This window comes from Equus caballus, chromosome 1 (assembly GCF_041296265.1).
Source record: "Equus caballus isolate H_3958 breed thoroughbred chromosome 1, TB-T2T, whole genome shotgun sequence".
NCBI lineage: Eukaryota > Metazoa > Chordata > Mammalia > Perissodactyla > Equidae > Equus > Equus caballus.
Genome location: NC_091684.1, coordinates 155,130,482 through 155,146,834, shown reverse-complemented (window position 1 = coordinate 155,146,834; position 16,353 = coordinate 155,130,482). Strand labels below are relative to the sequence as shown.

The window sequence follows — 16,353 nt, the reverse complement described above, 5'->3', positions numbered from 1 at the left end:
TCCTGCCTTCCAGAAACTCACAGTCTGAATCAGAAAGACAAGAAAGTAGATGGCCAGTACTACCCACCACAGTGAATCCAGAGTTGAAATGGATGGAGTGTGTGAAAGGACACCAGAGAGGGAGATGGAAAAGGGCTCACACTGCTGATGGGTCCTAAGGGACCATTAGGAACTTGCCAGTGAGAGATGCCTTAGAAGGCATTCCAGGTCCAGAGGACAGCAAGAGCCAAGGGCAGGAGGCCCAGCAGGGCTGGAGACTTGCAGAGTATCCAGGAAATAGGAATGTTAATATTTATTTGAGCAAAAGCATAAGCGATGTCAGTCTACTGTGCTGAGGCACACAGCAGCTAAATAAAGCACTGATAAGAATACTACTTCTTCCATGTGGATAGCACCTTTACAATTTACAAAGTATTTTTACTCACATTTTCTCACTTGTCGCTTTAAAAAGCCATGGTGAGGTAGTCAGCAGCAATACTCCCTCATCTCACCTCAGAAGAGGTGACAGGGCTGGCCTGGGCGAGTGGGAGGCCACAGAAGCCCACGCAGGCAGTGGTGCCCTTGCAGCGAATCCCGCCCGTCCTTCACAGCGGCCTCCATTTCTTCCTCTCCCTTGGGCAGGTTGGATGCTGCAGAAAGACACAGTTAGCAGAGAAGGTGTGAGCAACTCACTGAGATAGAGCTGGGGCCTGGGAACTTTGCTTAGAGCACATCAGAAAGCAGAGCCTTTGCCCCCGCTGGACTGAGGACTGAGCCTAGGTGGATGGCTGCCTCTTGCCTGAGTTCCCTCTTCCCTGAACGCTCTCCGTGACCTTCAGCCTGCACAGCATGAAAGAGGCAGCTCTCCCTGGCTCCCCATCTTGGGATGGACACATCCACTTGGGAAGAAACCCACAAGGCCTTCCTGTCTTTTTTCTCCAAGTCCCGGTAGAGTTCTCTGCTTATTCTGGTGGAACCCCACTAAGTCCCTGTATGCTTTATACAAAAGATCCCAAACCCTCTGCCTTGCCTGGTTTTATAATCCTTTCTTTTTATCAAGGAGCTGCAAGTCTGTAATTAGGGTAGGTGGTGAAAAGGAAAGCCAGCCACACTTTTCCCTCCAAAGGCAATTAGCCTAATTTCTCTCAATCTTTTCAACAAAGTTCAGCCTGTTTGCATGTCTAAAGCAACCCTCTTTTTTCTTAGACCTCCCCAGGATGCTTCCTGTGACTAGGATAGAATTTGGGGCCCCAGGTCATTGTAGGAATCGGGCCAGAGGCTGTCACTGGAGCCTATCTGTTCTATACGTCCATCCTAGCAATTGCAAAATCAATGGAAGCCCGTGTCTTAATGTGGTTGGATCAGCAGCTACTGGAGAGAATGCCTTCCCCATGTACTGCAGCATAATGTGTTGGTGCGGGTCTGGGGTCATTACTGTGACCATGGTGACCTGTGGCTAGCAGTTCACCATCAGTGGAAATAGCACTCTTTGGAGATTTTCCAACTTTTTTTCCTTGATAAAGTACAGGGTTACATGTAGCCATTCAACAAACAACTATTAAAGACCTGTGTACCAACCATTTTTTACGGAATTTATTTGTGGACATAAAGGACACAGTCCCTGTGCTCAAAGAACTCACAGTGTGGGGCTAGGGGAGGGGAGAGGAAGTTGAGAAAACAGGGAAATAGAATATTGTGTGGTATGTGCTGTGATAAAAGTGAGCCCAGATTTTGGTGGCAAAAGGAGGAAAACAGGGAAACCCAGGCCAGAAGTAGTTTCTGATTAGCAATTGGTCAGATAAAGGAAGAGGAAAGGGCAAGAAGGGCATTGCAGGTGGTGGGCACAGCACATGCAAAGGCAGAGAGGTAGGAGACAGAGGTTTGTTTTTGGAATTAGGTGAATCCGTACACCCAGAATACAAGGTGCTAAGAGAAGTGGCATCCAAATGCTGTCCTCTGGTCGCTCTTGGGCCTCCTATTTGTAAGATCACTGCTGAATGTCACTGTGGAACCTAGTTTTTATTTTTGTCTATGCAAATCCATTTTGAGCATCTCTGACATTAGCCTTTGAGGTGACAGAAAGAGCAGTGAACCTGGAGACAGATGATCTAGCAGCCTCTTATTAACAGCCTAACCTCGAGCAGTTCTTGAACTCCTCGTCTGTACAGTGGAGATTCATTCGCTAACTCAGCAAACATTCTCTGAGTAGATAACAGGTACCAGACACCATGACGGGTTATAAAGATAAAGCGTAGAACAGAACAGACGTAACTCTGTCCTCGTGAAGCTGACATGAAGTTCAGTGGAGATAAGTCCTGCCCTAAACCTGTAAGGACCAAAATAGATGAGGAATATTAGTTTTGAAAAGCATAAGACTCTATAAAAGAGAAAACCTCGTTGCACAGCCCTGGTCTAGGAGGAATATCGCTGAGACCTGGGAGTCCCTGATCCCCACCCTCACATACAAAAGAAGTCAATGAAATACCGCCAACAGCTACCAAGTACGTTTAGGATGCAGTGAGGGGCTAAGAAACCTAGAGGTCCTGGGTATATGTGACCTGAGTTTCCCTCAAGCATATCGCACAATTTAAAAAGAAATTGGAAGTGATCTGTTGACCTGTGGGAGGGCGGGCACCATCTAACCCTGGGTCTAGGGAAGCTGGAGGCTGTAGTTAAAGGCAGTATTTCCCAAGGCCACATAATTGTGAGGGAAAACAATGCACCCTCTGCTGTTCCATCTGGGACACCATCAGAATGCCAAATCCACCTTGGTAAGTGTCAGCAGAGACTCGTTCCCGTGTTCAATGCATCAGTCTGTTTGTACTACAAAGCCCATTTGTGGTTTGGCATTACAGATCAGAGGCGGGAGTCACAGCGATGGCCTGTCTCAGGGTTCATGCATTTTGTATCCTAGGCAACGCCAACGCTATAGGAAAAATTTAGAAGTGTGAATTGGAATCGTTTTCCTTTGCTAAAGAGCTTTTTCGACCCAGGCACCAAACTCAGAATCATAAAATATGGTGACTTGGAGGGGGCCTTAGGGATCATCTAGGTTCTAACCCAACCTCTCATTATATAGATGAGGAAACTGAAGTCGGAGGAGGTGAACTGGCTTTCTCATGGCCTCTCGGCTCTTTAGAAGCTGAGTCAAAGGTAGAATCCAGATTTCGCAATCCTTATTACCTCCAGGTGTGTTTGATGTCTGGGGTTAAGATTAACATCCCCGAGGTGATTCATAAGGGAGGCGAGAATAAATGTAGATAAGGGTGATATATCGTTTGAAGCATAATTGTCTCCAGCAATCATATGAGACCCACACAGCCCTTCCTCAAGGTTGTGCCTCTAGCCTTGTGCAGGCTTCGTAGTAGTTACCCTTTCGTCATATGACATGCTCCAGGGACTCTGGTAAGCTCTTCAACTAACTCATTCAGTCCTTATAGCAACTCTATGGGATGGCTGCTAGTCTTCTCCCCAACTTACAGGGAAACTGAAGTACAGAGCAGGTAACCAGCTTGCCCAAGGGCAGATGGCTAGTTAAGTGGCACAGCTGGGACTCCTACCTAGGCATTCTGGCTTTGGAGTCCATGTTCACAACCACCGTACTCCACTGCTCAGCAGTTGATCGGGCTCGAACCCCACAGGAGGAAGGGCTCAGCTTTTCTCACCCCCTCCCAGTGCTGAGTCCATTTAGTGAAAATCAGCAATTGGTGCCAATTTACCTAAACTCTCATTTTGCCTCTGTGGACCCAGAAGTTTCAAAAGCTCATAGATTTCAGATACAGAGCCCAGACAAAGGTCCATAGGTGAGTCACAGGTGAACTGATTCAGGCCCAGTCTGGGCCCTTCTAGAGCTTTTCCTGGCCGTGAAATTGGGCTATTTATTGTTCTCACTCTTGATTATGGGTTCATTTTTAGTCCAGGACTATTGGGCTGAACCTAACTCACCAGAGACCTCATTTCCAAATCAGTACAACAAAATACATTTTTTAAAAATTATTTTGAAATGATTATAGACTCACAGGAGTTTGCAATAATAGTAGAGTCCTGTGTACGCTTCGCCCAAGAAGTGCATTTTTAAAAACAAGTCAGAACTGAATTTTCAAATGGAATGCAATAATGGTAATGCTTTAGATCCTTCTGGACAATTACTGATCATTCTCCACATTTGCCATAGACCAGCAACTGTTACTGTGTTTTCAAATACAGAGGACAAAGACAGAGGCCATATTTTTGGCAACTGAAAACCATAGGACTTGGACCAGGAATTCTTGGCTTTTAAAATTTTTAAAAAGACCCCTTTTCTTTCTCTGGGTTGTTAGGATTTAACCTTCTGTGAACCCTGTTTTAAATCATGACATCACCTAGGAAGCTCTGGTAAGGTGGTTTGCAGAAGATAAAACATGAAGACATGAGCCCTTTCGTATAGAGTGAATTCTTGTTGGTGTTGGCAGTGATGATAAACATAGATCCCCGGACTCTTGTGACATCTGGATTCTGCACCAGCTTCACCACCCTTGGATCATAAGCCCCTTTTTTATCCACTTGTTCCCTCCCAGGAATAGTAGCAGCAGCCCATCCTCAGTCCCTTCTTGCCTGGGTATTGTTCATGTTCTTTGAAAACCTGAAAAAGGCAGCGTGGAGGACACTGAGAGCTCAGGCTCCATAGTGGCAGCATCAGACAAGTAAGTAGAATGAGAACAAATATGCTCTACCTCTGTCAGCCCAGCCCAGAGGGCAGACCCAGGCATGGACCCAGGTCCTATTATCCTGAACAGAATGTCATGTGCCGGCCATATGGCAGCCCCAGCAGGTCTTCTGGTAGAATAAGCCAATGTTCCAAAGACAGGCTGAGTCCTTCGGCATCTCGGTCATCCCTTGGAACACTGAGCCCTTCCTTTGTTAGAATGGTTCCTTTCCTGGAGGCCAAAGGGGAGCAGCAGGGCCTGGCTGGGGCTACGGTGTGGAGGTCATAACAAAAGGAAAAGGCTTTTAATGTCTCTTGTCACTAGTTAGCCTTGAAAGCCCTGCCATCCTCCCTCAAAAAAAGGACACACCGTTGTGTTCATTTCTGCCACAGCAATCTTCTTCTATTTTTTTTTTCTTTTTCGATTGTAGAAGGTCCCTATGTTTTATATTTTCACAAAGCGGGTCCTCATCTTGATCTCTCAAGAGGTTGATGTGTTTTGTCATCTTCCTGAATAGCAGATTCTCACTGCTTAGATATAGCCCTCAAGCTCTCATTAGTTTCGTGTGTTATTTTCACTTTAAATGAAGATTATTCTAGAACAATGTAGCTGTAAAATGTTATCCAGTTTCAGTTAGGGTGGACAGGCAAAAACTCGTAGGCAAGTTATCACTAGAATGATGCTCCCCAGAGGGTTCTGACCACAGGTTGGATTCTGGGATCCCTGTTCAGATTTGCTTAGAATTTGGCAAAGACAGGTTAGATCTTGTTTTCTGTCCCTTCCTGTCCAATTCCTTTTAAGTTCAATTCCTTTTTGAATTATTAATATTTGACCAGCAGCATCATGATGGAGATGTTAGCATGCTTTGCTTTGAGGAAATCCAGACTTCAAGTGAAAATCTTGCATAAGAGCTGCTTTAATTTTCAGAAAACTTCTTCAAATAGCCAGGTTTCCTCATGCATGTAAAATATAATTAAAATAAACAAAATGGACCCAACTTTTAGGAAGACGTTGATTATACAAGCAAGGCATTAATAAAGAGCACAACAGGCTTCCTGCCCCGTGGCTGCTCTTTTCTCCCTTCCATGGCATCTACTGCCACCTTTCTTCCTTTTCTCGTCTGTCAGAATCTAGCCCCAAGAAAAGATCTTATAAATATATTCATACTGATTTCTGGCTTATGTTATGCTCTAGCATACATACATAGCACTACTTACATTACAACTGGAAAAAAAACCCATCAGCCAAAGAAAAGAATTTCCCATTGCAGAATCTCAGGCATCGGCCAGCCATTAGGCAGGCTGATTTTTATTTTATTTCTGTTTGTTGGGTAGTGGGGAGTCAAGTAGACTTCCTCCTCTGCCAGTCCCACTTACCCTGATCTTTAATCTCAGGAACAGCTCTGCTTTCCTTTCCTTTGTTCTGGGAAAGCTGCATGATGAGCAGGAACTTCAGTGGGGGGGGGGTGACAGAAATCACTTACTCTTTGGCTTGTGGTGTGCGTCCCTCCTGGATCAAAGAGCAGTTTGTTAATGATGGGTAGGTGTGAAAAGAGGCATCTGTTGCCGTTTGTAAGAACCTCTTGGTTTTGCAGCACCTGGAAACTCATGGACTGGGGCTAAGGAGGATTGTGTGCCAGCACTGCAGGAGAACAACAGTAGACTCCAGACTCTACGTGTTTGGGGTGATGGTGGGAAGGAGTTCAAGATGTGGGACCTGTGCCAGGGCTGAATCCAGTCACATATATGACCTCCTTCATTTACTTCTTTCTTCCTCTGTTCATTTGAATATCCACTGAAGACCTCCCAGGTGATAGGCCCTGTGCCTGATGCTAGGGATAAGGAGAATGAGTAAGATGTACTCTCTCCCTCGAGCAGCCTGGTTTAATAGAGAAAATGTGAACATAAGTAACATTATGATGAAGCGATAAGTTCTGTAATAGAAGTATTTACGCACTATCATAGGGGAGCAGTGTGGCCAGGGGAGAGGGATTTGGCGTAGAGGGGAGGAATGGGACTGGGGAGAAGACCAGGGACATTTTGAGCTGGTGAGTAGACAATTTCCAGGAAGGGCATTTGAGAGAGAATAGTGCGTGCAGAAGACACTGCTTTGGAATCAAGGTGGGGAAGCACGGGTAGCTAAAACAGAGAAGCTGCCAAGAATCCGATTGTGGAGGACCTTGTACATCTTGGAAATGAATTTGGACTTTATCATAGAGGCCTTTGGGAGCCATTAAATTGTCTTTAGACAGGGAAGTAACGTGATAGTATTTGTGCTTTGGGAAGATCATTCTGGTGGCTTTGTGGAGAATGAACTAGAAGTCTAGGAAGTAGAAGTCACTTAAGAGTGGATTCTAGAACAGCGAAGAGAAAGAATCAGTAGGATGTACTGACAGATTTTGGAAACAGAGGATGATGCAGAGGGAGAGAGCTAGGATGACTCTGGTTTAAGGCTTAAGTGACTGAGTAGCATATTAAAAACATCAATAACAGCAATAACAATAATGGTTGTAATTATTGGGTCCTTACCAGGTGCAAAGGGTTTGGCCATGTGCTTTACATAGATTATTTTATTGAATCATTGTAATACTATTAGTGCTACAATTATCTTCATTTTAGGCAGGAAAACGTGAGACTTTGAGAGGTAAAGTAACATGTCCAAGGTTACGTGGCTGGTAAGTGATAGTGCATGAATTTGAACCCAGGCACTCTGAGCTCTGAGCTTGCACTCTTTTGGGAATTTAGCACAAGGACAATTCGAGGAAAGCTGTCTGAAGTTCAGGTTTGTACCTTCTGAATTTAATTGCCTATATTTTACTGAAGTCAAAATATCTAGCAGAGAGTTGGACAGCTGGATCTGGAGCTGAGGAATGTGGTTTATGCTTGACATGTGGATTTGGATTCATCAATTAATTGACGTTAGTGAAAAAGATGGGCATAATGTGGGTGAATCTCCAAAAAGCCAGTATAAAATCATGAAGAACCACATGCTAAGGGTGGGCGTGTTCAGATGAGTTTGGGAAGGTTGCTGAAAAGTAGCTGGAGAAGTGAAGAGATAACTTAAAGGCAAAGGTGGAGTTTCAAGATCTGATGGAGGGACCAACGTGATTAATTGCCTCATGGATATGAAAGAAGATTTAAAATGAGGATTGAGTTGGATTTGACAATGAGGTGGTTGATGGGCAAGAGTTGAAGTTAGACAGAGTGGATTAAAAATGTACTAGAAACTGAGAAGATGGAGACAATGGGCTCAGACTTCTCTTCAAAGAAGTTTGGCTGGAGAAGGAGGTGAGAGACAGGGGGATAACAGAGGCAGCCTCGAGATCAGGGGAAGTACTGTTTGTGATGGGAGCCGCTTGAGGTGCTGGGGTGGGGAGGGGAGAGAAGCTGTGGAGCAGTGGGGATTACAGCAGGATGTTTATCCAAACAGGTGGGAAGTAGGAATCTCCCCTCCAGCCCTCAGAGGGAGATCATGGACTCTTAGAGAGAAAAGTGTTCCTACACTTTGTTTACACCCCTTTATTACATGAAGAAACTCAAGCCCAAAAAGTGAAGTGACCTGTACATGGTCACACAGCCAGTCCATGACCCCAGAACTCCTGGTACTTGATCCCTTCCTTCTCCTGCTGCCAGTGTCAGTTCCTCGTGGTTCCCAGTCCACAGTCCTCCAGAGTGGCTCGCCCCTGCTCTGTCAGAACGCATACATAACCTTCTAGATTCTGATGTGTCAGCAGGGCTTCAGCTGTGTGGAGGGTGAGTCAGAGCTGCTTTGTCATTTCCTTGAGATGCCGTGGGGCAACGTTTTAGGTGGTTAATTATAAAGTGTTATTAACATAGGAGAGCTGGAAGCCTCTTCTTCTCACTTGGGCACCCAAGTGCCCAGAGGGAGGAAGAGTCTCACAGTCAAGGGCGTTTCAGCCACCTCTTCCTGGACCAGAGTAAGGGAGGATATATTTGTTCATACAGGACACCTGATCCCTAAGCATATGTGCAGGAGAGGATTGGGTAGGGGTGGGCTGGCGTAGCAGTAGGCATTCCTTAAATGAAAGAGCTGATGCTCCCAAGAGACCCTGTCAATCAAGAGTTGCCTGGTAAGCCTGGATGCAAGTAGCTACCCATGCTGCTCAGAAGGACCCAGAGTACCCTGCCTCAACTCCACTTGGGGATCTTCTGGAGTCTGTATGTATCTAATGATGATTCATTGTCCCTTCTTATCACCTTCTTATACTCCAAAGGTTATGCTGTCAGCCTGGTTGTCATACCATTCTGATTAAATACTGATGTTGAGCACTGATTAAAATCCACAGCCCTATGCAGAACACACTGCCTAGAATCTAGACACGTGAATGCTATATAAACATAAACGTCAATTACATGAAGGTCAATTACAACCCTTGGTATCTTGGTAGGCTCTGAGGAATAGCAATTAACTTGCTTCTCTTTGCTCTTTTTCAGCCTTCCTAAACCCATTGCTCCATTTCCATTTTGTCATGTGGGTTGTCAGCAGTAGAGCTGTAATTCCTGTAACTCAAGGGGCCATCATGCTCATGGACTACTTTGTGCACAGTGCGCCCTGGGGTTTCGTTGACTGCAGTGAATGGTGCCCCTTCTGCTGCAGCTCTCGTTCCACCCACTTCTTCCCTGTAGTTCATAGCACTCTCAACTAAAACAATTAATGCTACTGGGGAGTAGAACCTAGGGTGCCCATGCTCCCTGGCTCTGTCGCCCTCTGTTGTCGCTGTTGTTTTAACAGTATTAAATGAATCTAGACAGGCGTCCAAAATGCTACTCTTGCCTGGAGAGATGCAGCAGGGCTTGTGGTGATTCCGGGCACATGATTAGTTCTTTTGTTTACTCCTTCAGTCACAGTTCATTCACAGTTGTCTCAAGTATTGACAACTGTGAGACATGCTTGTCCCAAGAGACTGAGAAGGATTCTTCCCTAGGTTCTGCAAAATTAGGAAGACTTAACTAGGGCAAGGATGGGAGGCAGGAAGGGCCACCCAGAGGGAAAGTAGGAGCAAAGATTTAGTGGAAGTAGGTGGCATGACCCATTCCAGGGCCAGAAACAGAGCCAGGGGCGTGGAAGCACAGTAAAGAGGGAGAGAGGCTCAAGATAAGACTGAAGGGGGAGGCAGGACTCAGAACATGAAAAGCCTTGAAGGCCTCATTGAAAAGATCTGGGCTTTCCCCTAACAGTAATAGGAAGTTACTGGAGGATTATGAGATTAAATGATGAGGTTTGTATTCTGAAAAGATAATTCTCCTAGCTGCTACTAGAAAATGAATGGGAGACCAACAAGGGGCAGACAGAAGGGTAGGTAGAAGGTCAAGAGAATGTGGTGTAGGGAAGGCAAGGAAGAGCAGTGCTTTAAAAAGCTGTGAACAGTCCACTGTGTCTATAGCTCTTGAGCAATCACAGAGAAGGGACGGGAAGCATCCGTTGCATTTAGCTACCTGGAGGTCATCAGCGTCTTTACTGAAAGGTGTTATTGAGAGAGGAGCTAGACCAGAGGAAGTAGAAGAATGAGTGGGAGGTGAGCACATGACAACAGTGAGAATAAAACCGTTTTTTCAATGTCTGGGAATGGAAGGAAAGAGACAGCTGATGCCTGGAGGAGGATCTGGGGTCAGAGGAGGAGGTTTTTTACCTTTTTTTTTGCTTTTTTTGAGATGAGAGAGGCTTGGACAAATTTAGTGCTGATGGATAGTATTTAATCAATACAAAGTTATAGAATATCCAAAGAGAGAAAAACAGAATGTGTGTTTTTTTTTCTTCCAAGAAAGACAGAAGGGGTTGGATTTAAAGCATGTGGAGAGGAGTTGGGGAGTGAAATGTTCCCTTAAAACAGGAGAGAATGAGGACAAACTAGATGAAGATGCAGATAAGTTGATGCATTTGGTAATGGGAAGGAGGAAGGATTGAGGAATTTCCTATCTTATGGCTTTTATTTTCTAGGTGAGGTAGCTGGGGGGCAGGAGGGAAGAATGGAGTAGAGTGAGACGAGAGAACAGATGAGGGCCTTGAGGAGAATGGGGAAAGTTTAAACTTACTGATTTTGGGAGTGGGCAAATCTCGTAGAGAAGCATAGGATCCCCGTGGAATTTTATAGTGGTAGTTGCAGTTGGTGATCAAGAATGCTGTGATGTTACTACCAAATTGCCCCAGAATGTGGTTGTCCTTACTAGTGCTCGGCTTCTCTGGGGCAGGTGCAGGAGATGAATGACTTAGTTCATCCAAGGTAAGAACTTTGCGAGAAAGTCATACACAGAGACAAAGGATGAGGGAATCTAGAGTACTGGCAAGAGTGTTAATGGAATGATTGGCTATTGACTATTAACGTGTAAGATGGATAATGTGATACGTCAAGATTGGGGAAGGCTAATGGATTAGAAGAAATGAGAGCAGTTAGTAAGACTGAAGGTCCTGATGAGAAGGAAGAGCAGTCATGATGAAAAGTAGTCAGAGAAGCAGGCTGGAAGGACAGGAGATTGGGACCAATGCATGCAATGCTTGACTTTATGATTTTTGAGGTGAAGAAGCTATAGTTGTCCCAGAGTGGAACCATGGACTGAGACTACTACAGTCTTTGAAATGTCTTTCTTAGAGAAAGTGACTGGGAAGTCATCAGCTAAAAGAGAAGAAGAGGAGCAGAATCTCAAGTAAGCAAAGATTTTTTTGTAAGAACGTGGAGGCCCAAGGTCTGGAAGAATCATTGGAAAACTGGGAGGACCAACTCCGCTTTCAGATCCCGAGGCAGATGGAGTATATGAGTCTAAACAGCTCCTCCTTGAGAAGTGGTATCACCAAAAGGGAAGCAGGGGAGAGCTTTAAAATCAGCATGGTATCTTTCTGGTTTCTTTGGGCTAGAGATCAAGTAGGCCTACTCCATTTATGAATTCTCATTTCCTTTGAACTAATATAGCTTTCAGGGAGACAAAGACTCTATGCCAATTTCTCTAGATGGGATTCATTCATTTCAAATGTGGTCACTGTGCTATAACCATAACGAGAACTTGTATTAACCAACCCTATAAATTTTCCTGCTTAATGAACTCCTTTTAGTATTTCTTTTAGTTTGGGTCTGCTAACAACTAATCTATCAATTTTTGTTTGTCTAAATGTCTTTATTTTGCCTTCATTTTTGAAGAATATATTCGCTCGTAATAGAATTCTAGGCTGGAAATTTATTTTCCTTCAGCACTTTAAAAATGTCATTCTATGGCCTACTGGATTCCACTGTTTTGTTTAATAAGTCAGTAGTCAGTAGTGTTCATGGTTCTTTGAAGGTAATATATCTTTTAGCTTTTAACATTTTTCTTTTGTCTTTGTGTTCAGCATCTTGACTATGATGTGTTTATGTGTATTTCTCTTTGTATTTAGAAGTTCTTAGAGTTTCTTGAATGTGTTACTTATAGACTTTTGTCAGTTTTGAAAAGGAACACAGCCATTAGCTTGTCAAATATTGCTTCTGTCCATTTATCCCTCTCTTTAATCTCAGGGACTCCAATATGTTAGATCTTTTCACAAGATCCTATGCATCTCTTACTCTCTTATCTGTTTTTCCAACCTATTTTTCTTCATATTTCTGTCTGATATTTTCTATTAACAAATCTTCTAGTTGACTAATCCTCTCTTCAGCTACAAGAAATACGTTGCTAAACACATCTATTAAGAAGCTTTAGTTATTGTGCTTTTTAGTTGTAGAATTTCCGTTTAATTCTTTTTTAGCAGATTCCAGTTCTTTGGTAAAATTCTCCATCTTGTCGTCTTTCTTCTTGTACAAAATAAACAGTTACTTTTAAAATCTATGTCTGATAACTCTAACATCTGAATTACCTAGGGGCCTATTTCTATTGTCTTTTTTTCCCTCTTAGTCTTAGCTCTTGGAATGTCTAATAATTGCTGTTTGAATGATAGCATTTTGTGTAAAAATTGTAGTCTCTGGATGATGTTATTTTCCTCTAGAGAAGATCTACCTTATCTTTTCTGCGAGTAGCTAGGGTAGGAGGAGATTACATCCATCCCATCCAGGGCTTAGCTTATTGGGGATCAGCTTAGAGTTTTTGGAAGGTTTGGCCTACCTTGTGTTTGCCTCCTCTCCTTAGGGACTAGATCTTCAGAGTTCCAAACGAGAGAGGCTTTAGGTATTTACTAGGACTCCTCCTTCTCAGTGGTTTCTAAACTTGAGACTGCCACAAATTTGGCTTTTCTTTATAGCTACGCTCTCATCTTCATATAGCTTAAGAATTAGCAAATCCCATAATATGAAATCAAGTGCTGAGTGTGTGGATCATTTCTTTGCACCTCCCATCTCTCAAGGATCTTTCCACTCAAGCCCTGGCTGTCTTGGCAGCTCTGAATGCCTTTTAAGAGCTTTCCTCATTATATCTAGGTTTTAACTTCATGAAAGTATGGGAGAAGCCCATATATAATACCAAAAAATGACGAAATATACTTACTCAGGGGGGCCAGCCCAGTGGCACAGCGGTTAAGTTCACACGTTCCACTTCAGTGGCCTGGGGTTTGCCGGTTTGGATCCCGGCTGTGGACCTACACACTGCTTATCAAGCTATGCTGTCACAGGCATCCCACACATAAAGTAGAGGAAGGTGGGTGCAGGTGTTAGCTCGGGGCCAATTTTCCTGAGCAAAAAGAGGAGGATTGGTGGCAGATGTTAGCTCAGGGCTAATCTTCCTCAAAAAATAAAAAAAATATATACTTACTCAGGTACCTCTCTTCTCTGGCTTAAAGGAATACTCTCATGTAGGTGTGTTCTTCACTGTAAGCTTACACATGAGAAAGGTGGTCCTCTCCTCTTCCTTGAAGGCTTCTATGTCTATAAAGCTGTACCTTAATCCTGTAAGAAAACCCCTACCATGGTCATGATGGCATACATAAATAGTTCTGCAGACAGTTATACAAAATGAAAGAGTAAACATTTCTTTCCATTATTTTTTTTAATTTTTGCCAAATAAGATGCAACAATAATAATCATAACAACATTCACTAAAATTTACTGCAGACTTATGGACCACATCCTGTATTAGATGTTTTGTATAGATCATCTCATTTAATCCTCAGCAGAGCCTGTGAGATGGTAGAGGTAATTATTCCTATTTTACACATGAGGAAACTGAGACTTAAAGACGTTAAGTCAACTTGCACAAGGTCCCAGAACCAAGAACTAAATAGCACAAGTGAGTTTGAACTCAGATTTTTCTAACCTCAAGGTCTATGTTCTTTTCCAACATTTGTCCTGTGTCTTGACTTGCCCTCACAACTAGTCTCATGATGTTACTGAGTCCTGGAATCCTCAGATGCTTCCCTGACTACGATAAGAGCTGAATAGTCTGAGGGGTTTACGTGCAAATAACTCTCCTTTCTGGAACATTTCTCTCAGGTATTTCCAGATCTTTCCTTCCACTACTCAGCCTTACTTTGATATATATTTCACATTAAATACTTCCATTTATAATTTCTATGGCAAATCTGAAAGTATTTTTTTTAATAAAGCTTTATGTGGGGAGAGGAAGCAATTAGTTGTGGGGCTTTATTTTTGGAGGATGAGATGGGTGAGGATGGGGTATGGGGAGAAATTGCTTTCTGCAGTGTCAGATGAATGAGTTATAGGAAATGATGGCTCAGCCGGCAGCTTGGTGCTTGCCAGTGAGTCAGCAGCAATTCCATCCTCGGGCTCAATGCTGGAATCACAGCTGTGAGAGACACTCTTCCTGGTGAGGGCCCCTCCCTACCCTGCTGTCTGGGGCATTGAGGCTCGGCCCACATAACATGAACCATTCGGTTACCTGTCCTGGTGGAAGAAGATTCACAGAACTATCTTCTTGTTTTCATGCAGATATTTCTAAGTTTCTTCGGGATTGATTAGTGTTTCTGTTTTTTTCCTCCTGATACCCAGCAGAAACATCCAGTGACTTTCCATCCAGAGGATGAATGAAGTTTGGGATTGATAACATGACAGAGTTTAGTTCTTAGGGCAACATTTCGTACTTTTATACTACTTGGTCTTTCGAGGGTCTTCATATATGACAAAACTTTGTATGTGGAAAAGCAAGACAAGAAGACACTGCTTCAGAAGAAGTGGTAGATTGAAAGATGTCATCTTGTCATGATTGAAGATATGTGTATGTGGCAAGAAGACGAGAACCAAATCATCATGGTTGTTGGGTTGGGATGGTGGGATTATTGGTGATTGCTTTTTACTTTCTTTTTCAGCTTTGATAATTAGGTTCAAGTTGTGAAATTTATTCTAAAAATAATTCTTTAGTATTATTCTAGTAAACCAGCCATCCATTTGTGAAAAAATATGGGCCAAATAGCTTTAATATTTCCGGACATCTTTTTCCCAGACTCTGCTCACTCTTAAGGTCAACTTGGTCATATGCGTGGTATCCAATAGGAAATGGGTGAGGAGGACTACCTTTGCTTGGACGCTGCATGTACCAGGCATTTAATTCTTCTTCACCCTGTGGAGAGGGTGGTATTATCCACATATTGTAGATAAAGAAACTAATAGAGAGATTAAAGAACCTTTCCCGGGTCAGTCAGCTAGTAATGGCGTTCCATCCAAGCCCAAGTCAGACTGCAGGCAAAGTCCACTCTCTTTCAACTCCAAAATGGTGCTGCCCCAGATCCCTCTAACTTACTGCTGCATTAACCATCCTTTAAGAAAAATTGTATTGCAATATTATTCTCTGTTTTTGCAAAACTAGAATTCTAAAACTCACATATGCTTGGCTTCTACTTTAGTTAGAAAGAGAAATATTGGGGCATTGCATAGCGTACATGTGTGTCTGTGCATTTGACATTAAGAAGATAAAAAAGGCGTAGTAAGTACCTGGCTGAGTAGTTGGACTCCCCCAGAATTTGAAGTGATTATCATCATCTCCCTAAAATGCTTAGATATATGAGACTGAGAATAAGGCTTTATGTTTTACTATTCAGTACAGTAGCTGTAAGTGACAGTTTTGGTCGAGGAAGGGGTTGGTATTGTTGCAAAGTGGAGCATTTACAGTTTTACAAAAGTAACCATCCCATTGGCCCAGTAAGACCCTAATTTATTTTTTAAATAAATGAATAACGTTTAAAGATTTTTAAGATTTTTTGACAGTTAACATTATACAATTAATGCCATAAGCTTTGTTGAGATATTGACATACAATATACTGCACATATATAAATATACAATTTGATAAAATTTAACAAACACATACACCTGTGAAACATCACTTCAATAAAGATAATGAATATATCTATTACCCCAAAAAGATTTTTTGTAATGCTATATTTTTGCAGGAAAAAAAAATCACCTAATTTGATGAAAAGAGCCTGGATGGGGACTCAGGCAATTTGGGTCTGGACTCTGATCGTGCCCTAAATAGCTCCATGAAATTCATTGAGTCCCTTAATTTTTCCAGCCCTTAGTTTTCTCATCTGGAAAATGAGCGGGTTGGACTAGATTGTCCCTAAGGCCCCCTATGGCTCTAAAATTCAATAAAGCAAAGAGGACAGGCATACGTAGGGTATTGGTTTGTGTCCAGACGGTTTTATGTAAAAACGTAGACTTCCTCAGTGGTCTGGTGTCAGCTGTGCCACTTCATCCGTGCCTTGCTTTGCTTGATTGATTGATCATGAAGTCATTTCATTTTCTTTAATGCCTTTTCACCCT

General features: G+C 43.0%; 1 protein-coding gene across 46 annotated transcripts in view; it reads left to right on the top strand.

Annotated features, from left to right (window-relative positions):
• SEMA6D (semaphorin 6D) overlaps positions 1–16,353 on the top strand; it is a 571,496-nt gene that overhangs the window by 539,926 nt on the left and 15,217 nt on the right. The gene's annotated exons all lie outside the window — the stretch shown is intronic.